Source organism: Lactuca sativa, chromosome 4 (genome assembly GCF_002870075.4).
Source record: "Lactuca sativa cultivar Salinas chromosome 4, Lsat_Salinas_v11, whole genome shotgun sequence".
In the NCBI taxonomy this organism is placed as follows: Eukaryota; Viridiplantae; Streptophyta; class Magnoliopsida; order Asterales; family Asteraceae; genus Lactuca; species Lactuca sativa.
The window spans coordinates 201720-207480 of NC_056626.2; the positions used below are offsets into that span (position 1 = coordinate 201720).

The following is a 5761-nucleotide window of genomic DNA, read 5'->3' on the forward strand; positions in this document are numbered from 1 at the left end:
TCAAGTTGGCTGGACGGCCGGCCACGCTTTCTATACATTTTCTGAAATTGACCTTTAGTTTTGGTGGTGAATTCTTTTTGCGTTAACCGTTTGATTATTGAATTCAATTTCGAGATTTCTTCTTACGGCATTTAGTTCATCAGCTGAGAATGAATTGTACATGGTACAACTTCTAGTTAACAAAAAATATACACACTTGAGATTATACATACAAAATAAGAGTCAAAAATAAGATTCTACCCATACAGATGAAGAAAAATAGCCATTTGAAGCAAAAGATTCCAAAGAGGAAGTGAATTTCTGGTCTTGACATATTATATATATATATATATATATATATATATATATATATATATATATATATATATATATATATATATATGAAACTCATGAATAGTGAAGTAGCAATTTTTTTTGTCAGTTCTGGCCCCTGGACTTCGATTCATTGTATGTCCCTAAGTTTTTGTTAATCTTTCATTCTGGCCCTGCTTTGATTCATTTTAATTTCCTTTTCTTGATTGGTTGATTTTTTATGTTTTTTTTTCTTTTCTTCCTTGCTGGCACGTTACGTGATGGATTAGTGTGCGTCACGTGTTACTCCTCAAACAATCCACCGCCATAAGCAACCCCACCAACTTTCTCCACCGCCTTATCTCCGTGTCAACGGTGCCATTTATCTCCCCTTCTCCCTTTGTAAATTGATTGAAGCTTCCATCTTCCATTAGAGAATGTCCGGCGCCTTCGTTTCACTTTCAGTTTAGTAAATTAATTCCCCTGTCCCCTCCGTTCCACAAATCTTCCATTCAGTATTGGGATAAAGGACCAGAAACTTCACTTGCTCAACAGTTGGAGCAACGGAAGTCGTCTCCAACCTAGATCGATTGTCGTCGCCCCCGTCATCTCCATCGCGAGTTAACAGGATCATCACCACCACCACTCGCCCTCTCCTCTTTCATCTGCTAATTGCAATTGCAAACCCGATCAATAGTAGGGTTTTTAGGGTGGGTGTTTGGCTTGCAATTTTGGTTCGGCCGACTCGCTCCTATACAAGGTATGCAATTCCAAATTGTGATTGGGCTAGGGTTTCTGCTTTGGTGTTGCAAGATAACCCACACACAAATGGCTTTGGTTCGTTGAAAGAGATCTCGAAAGGCACAATTGGCATCTTCAACTTCAGCTTCAGCCTACGTGGGTTTCCAGCCTCGACCACTACTTCTCAGAAACAGACTTAAGTCTCCACGAACTCAAATTAGCATCTCAATCATTGTTAGTTGATCAGATGATTTCCAGGTATTTACTACACTTCATTTTGTTTTTTTCCCTATATTGTTATACGCTTCAGTGTTTTCTGTGATTTGGGATTTATACCGATATCGATTTGGGGTCACAGTATCCATGGCATTAAGAATAGATGACATACCATTCCCAAGACCAATTCAATGATTTTTTTCCATGGAGTATTAAGCTATCTATGGTGGGTAAGAAGCTTTGTTACTGCATGCTTTAGGATCTGAGTCAAGGGAGGAGAGATATCTTAAAGTCATATTATTATAATGAACAAGTATTAACATGTTATCTCTTCTTATTATTCAGGTTACATTTGGGAAACCAGAAGCAGAGGTGCTTAAATTCTCCATTTGTTAAACTTTTTCGCAGCTTTCATCTTCCTCACAAAAGCTCTGCTAAATGGATTGAAAGAGGTGATGGTTTTATTATATACCTGTTAACATTTGGGTTGGTGGTTAAAAGTTGGGAAGGAGATAGTTACTTCTTTTTCCATGCTATATAATATGTTGTTTTTGTTTTGTACTATGTTTTTGCTTTATACCGTGATGATGTTAACAAGTGTGGTGTTATAGTTTCATAGGCTGATTGTACGTTGATTAAGGGTTCATTTTACTCTCTTTTGATTAGCAAGATCATAACATATACATGCTAATGCATTCCATAATTAATACTCATCTTTCTATTTATACGATTAGGCGAAAGCATTTTACTGATCCATTATATGAGTAGGTGAAAGCTTTTTACTGATCCACTCGATGGAAGCTTTGCTCAACGGAATCAAGTGGATGGTTCCCAAGAACTACACAAGGTTAGTAATTCCAGACATTCATATGTAAAGTATTATGAGGCTTAGTCTATTATGGAAAATCATATGTCAAATTCAATTTTGTGAATTTTTGTTTATTAATGTGTGTGGATTTGCCAACAGATAGTTGATGGCGAACAAGATGGAAAATCATATGTCAAAATCATAGTTGAAAGTGAATTTACTGGGAATTCTAGGAGAGTTTATCCCATTTAAGGGATACTTTACAATGAATGAAGATAAGGAGGAATTACCAATTCTGAGGCTTTCGCTAATTACCCCTGGAATCAAGAATCCTTTGATGGGAAATGGTTTTGTAACAAAAACTAATGCTATTCAATCAAATGTATGTTTTGATCAATATTAAGATGATTAATTCATGAAGTCAAAATAGAAAGAGAATATTCAATGGGGAATCAATGAACTAATGTTTCACAAAGGTTATAACTTATACAACACTTTTTATATATACTTTAATGAATGTATTTCTATTTTCTAATCTCTGTTTAAGTTTCAAAAATGTAGGAAGGAGAATGCACCAGCTCATGGAGTTTCTGAAACAGTTGTGGGTGTTTTAGGTGGAGGACAATTAGGACGCATGCTTTGTTAAGCAGCTTCCCAAATGTCAATAAAAGTCAACATTTTGGATCCTATGGTCAACTGTCCTGCAAGTTCCATATGCCACCATCATATGGTGGGAAGCTATGACAATAGCACCACAGTTGAAGAATTTGCTAAGAGGTTAAAGTCAAAATTAGCGATCCTATTTTGGTCAACGTGGCTCAATCTAACTTAACATTTCTACATAGGTGTGGAATACTAACAGATGAAATTGAGCATGTTGATGCTGATACTTTGGAGAAGCTTGAAAAACAAGGTGTTGATTGCCAGCCTAAAGCTTCTACCATTCGCATTATCTAGGCATGTTTGTTTTACCAATAAGGGCATTGTAATTTGTTTTGTTAAATATTTCCAATACCACCCCTTTAAATAATGTTTAATGTTGGATTATGGTAACACAAGGATCATAGTGAAAGTTGTTTGTCACACGATAAATTTCTTCAAAAAGTTCATTTTTCTCGACATGGCATTCCACTTCCAAATTTCATATAGGTCTGGATTTTAAGTACTATTTTATTTTATTAATCTTTAGCTGAAAAAAGAAGATAATTTATCTTTTTAGTGGGACAGATAAAGGAAATTACAGATAGATGGAAATTATATGAAATTATAAGAAAATAAGGATAACAAATCGACACCTGTTCAAATTGAAACAAAAACAGAAAACATATACGTTTTGTTTTATATTCATAGTGAATAGGGATAGCTCAATCTGTTTGATTGTCGGGTTCTTTATGTTTTTGATGTGAAATTAAAGAAAAGCGTTTCTGTTATCTACTTATGAGGTTTTAAATTTGTAAATTCTTCTGTTCCCTTTTTCTTCATATTTTATGAAATTCCATAAAATCCTTATGCCTTTATGTAGCTTGATGAACGATTAACACAATGCTCACGTGATTGATTTTTGTACCTCTTCAGGTGTTGTTAAACCACTCAAATATGTTTAAGCTTTATCATATACGTGTAAAATTGGCTTCAGACTTACATGGAAACCTAATTATAATGAAATACAATGTTCTACATACTTTCACAGGTCTGGAATGTGTATGGGGTTATCAATTTCTTGCAAGAATTGATGGAGAAATCTTCCATCATTCAGATCCTACATTAGGAAAAAGAAGATCTTCAATAGTTGACAACTACATATGGATACGATTATGGTGGTGGAAGTATTGTTTTAAAGATGTTGGGTTACATCAACATTATTGAATTATTAAGAGTTCATTATTTATTGGTAAGATTTCAATGCTATTTGTTTGTTTCTAAGGTTGCACGTCAAGTATTTGTGATATTGTTTGAATGGATTTTTAAGAGTTAATTGTTTAAGAAATGTTAAGAGGATTATTGACAGGGAGGCTAAACACAGGAGGAATACTATTTGTCGATGTTGTTGTTAGGCTGGTTGTTTTAAGGTTGAGATGAAGAGTTGGATATGTACAGGTATTAACTTTCGTGTATAACATCTAATTCCCTGTTGACATATCATCTTTTTAGCATGAAACCATATATTAACCTAATGTGCTTCCAGAATTCGGCTTCTCGGGAAACAACTGCTATTGTACGCTTTGATGTTGTGCAATACGGGTAATGTAATAATCTCTTCATTTATTTTTATTAGTTTTCCTTCCGGGTAGAACAAAGTTTTTTTTAATTATATCGTCACATTTGTTAGTATAATATTAATATATGAAAGCCGAATTCAATAAAAATGAAGAAATAGTTATGATTTAGGAGTAAGTATCTTGGGTTATTGCAAATTGGCAGCTATGTATACCTTTTCAATTTCTCAACTTCTGTTTTGCCTCTCAACAGTTTTAGGTTTGAGTGAAAACATAGTCCATTTTGGTGAAAAGTTTCGAGATATTATGCAGACTGAAGGTTAGACTACTAACCTCTGTAAGGGCAATTTGGTCAATGTCATTCGTGTTGCTTGCTCCCAGCAAAACCATTGAGGTACACAATTTTTTTCTTTTTTTGGTTGATCTTCATTTGGGTTTGGTTGATGTTTGGATTGAAAGTGATTATATGATATGGAAAGGAATAATCAGAACAAAAAGAAATTAGATGGATAAGGGTAGAAATGTGATTTTACTCTACCATATGAATATGATAATTGGTTTTGTTGCAGTTCCAGTTCCAGTTCCAGTTCGTATTGAACTAATTGAAAGTGATTATATGCTTACTATGCAGCTTCATCTGACCTGGTGTTGTTTTAGATTATTTTGTATTTTTGCATGTGACAAATATGGCCTAGGCCTTGCTGAACTGATATGTAATTTTTGTTCCAGGATGAAGCTGGAACAGCAGCCCTGAAGACAGTTGAAGTTGATGCATTTTTAATTTGACTATGAAGCTTCAATTCTTATTCCATTCTATTGGTTGTTACTTTTTTTTCCAGTTTCCTCAGGTTTCAAAGTTCAATGGTGAACAATATTATGATGACGGAAGTCGATACTGGAAATTCTTGGCCTTTAGAAGTTTCTACACCTGCAGAAGAAGCAAGGAAGCATCCGGAAGTTTGCAAAGGATTGGAACTTTTATTCATACACTTTTGTTTTCTTGATCATTACAATAATTTTTACAACAAAAATAAGTGTGGGAAAGATTTCATTTCGCATCATCTTCAGAGTGAATTACATAAGAAGCAGGGTGTTATAATAGAGGGAAATAAAAGTAGGATACAGGTAAATATAAGAGTATTTTAGGTGCTGCTAAGACCATATGAACCATTTATATTGATCCATCCATGACACAATCTAAGGAAAAAATAGACCCCTTCCCAACCCATGCTTAATCTAAGGAAAAAATAGACCCCTTCCCAACCCATGCTTTCCCATGCAAAAGCATGGGTACCTTCTCTAGTTATTATTATTATTATTATTGATATTATTTTTTGTATCCGTCCTACCTACCTTTTTCTTTAATATATCTAGAGTATATTACAAAAATGGGCCATATGTTCCGATCAAATTTCAAGAGTAGTTCATTAAGGACATGATCGTTTTTGCATGGGTACCTTCTCTAGTTACTATTATTATTATTATTGAT

The 5761-nt window shown here is 34.2% G+C and overlaps 1 long non-coding RNA gene across 16 annotated transcripts; it reads left to right on the plus strand.

Annotated features, from left to right (window-relative positions):
- Positions 1-392: 392 nt before the first annotated feature.
- LOC111878322 (uncharacterized) lies at positions 393-5333 on the plus strand. Of its 16 annotated transcripts, none has more exons than XR_008231357.1 (10): positions 394-1290; positions 1594-2095; positions 2216-2532; positions 2618-2833; positions 2902-2969; positions 3747-3947; positions 4065-4153; positions 4242-4666; positions 4842-4917; positions 5002-5333. It is a non-coding gene; the product is annotated as an uncharacterized LOC111878322 (long non-coding RNA). The 16 variants fall into 16 exon arrangements; XR_008231352.1 differs by adding an exon at positions 1391-1478 and having other exon boundaries at positions 400-1290; positions 1594-1700; positions 1983-2095; positions 4242-5333; XR_008231354.1 differs by adding an exon at positions 1391-1474 and having other exon boundaries at positions 400-1290; positions 1594-1700; positions 1983-2095; positions 4242-5333.
- The last annotated feature ends 428 nt before the right edge of the window (positions 5334-5761 follow it).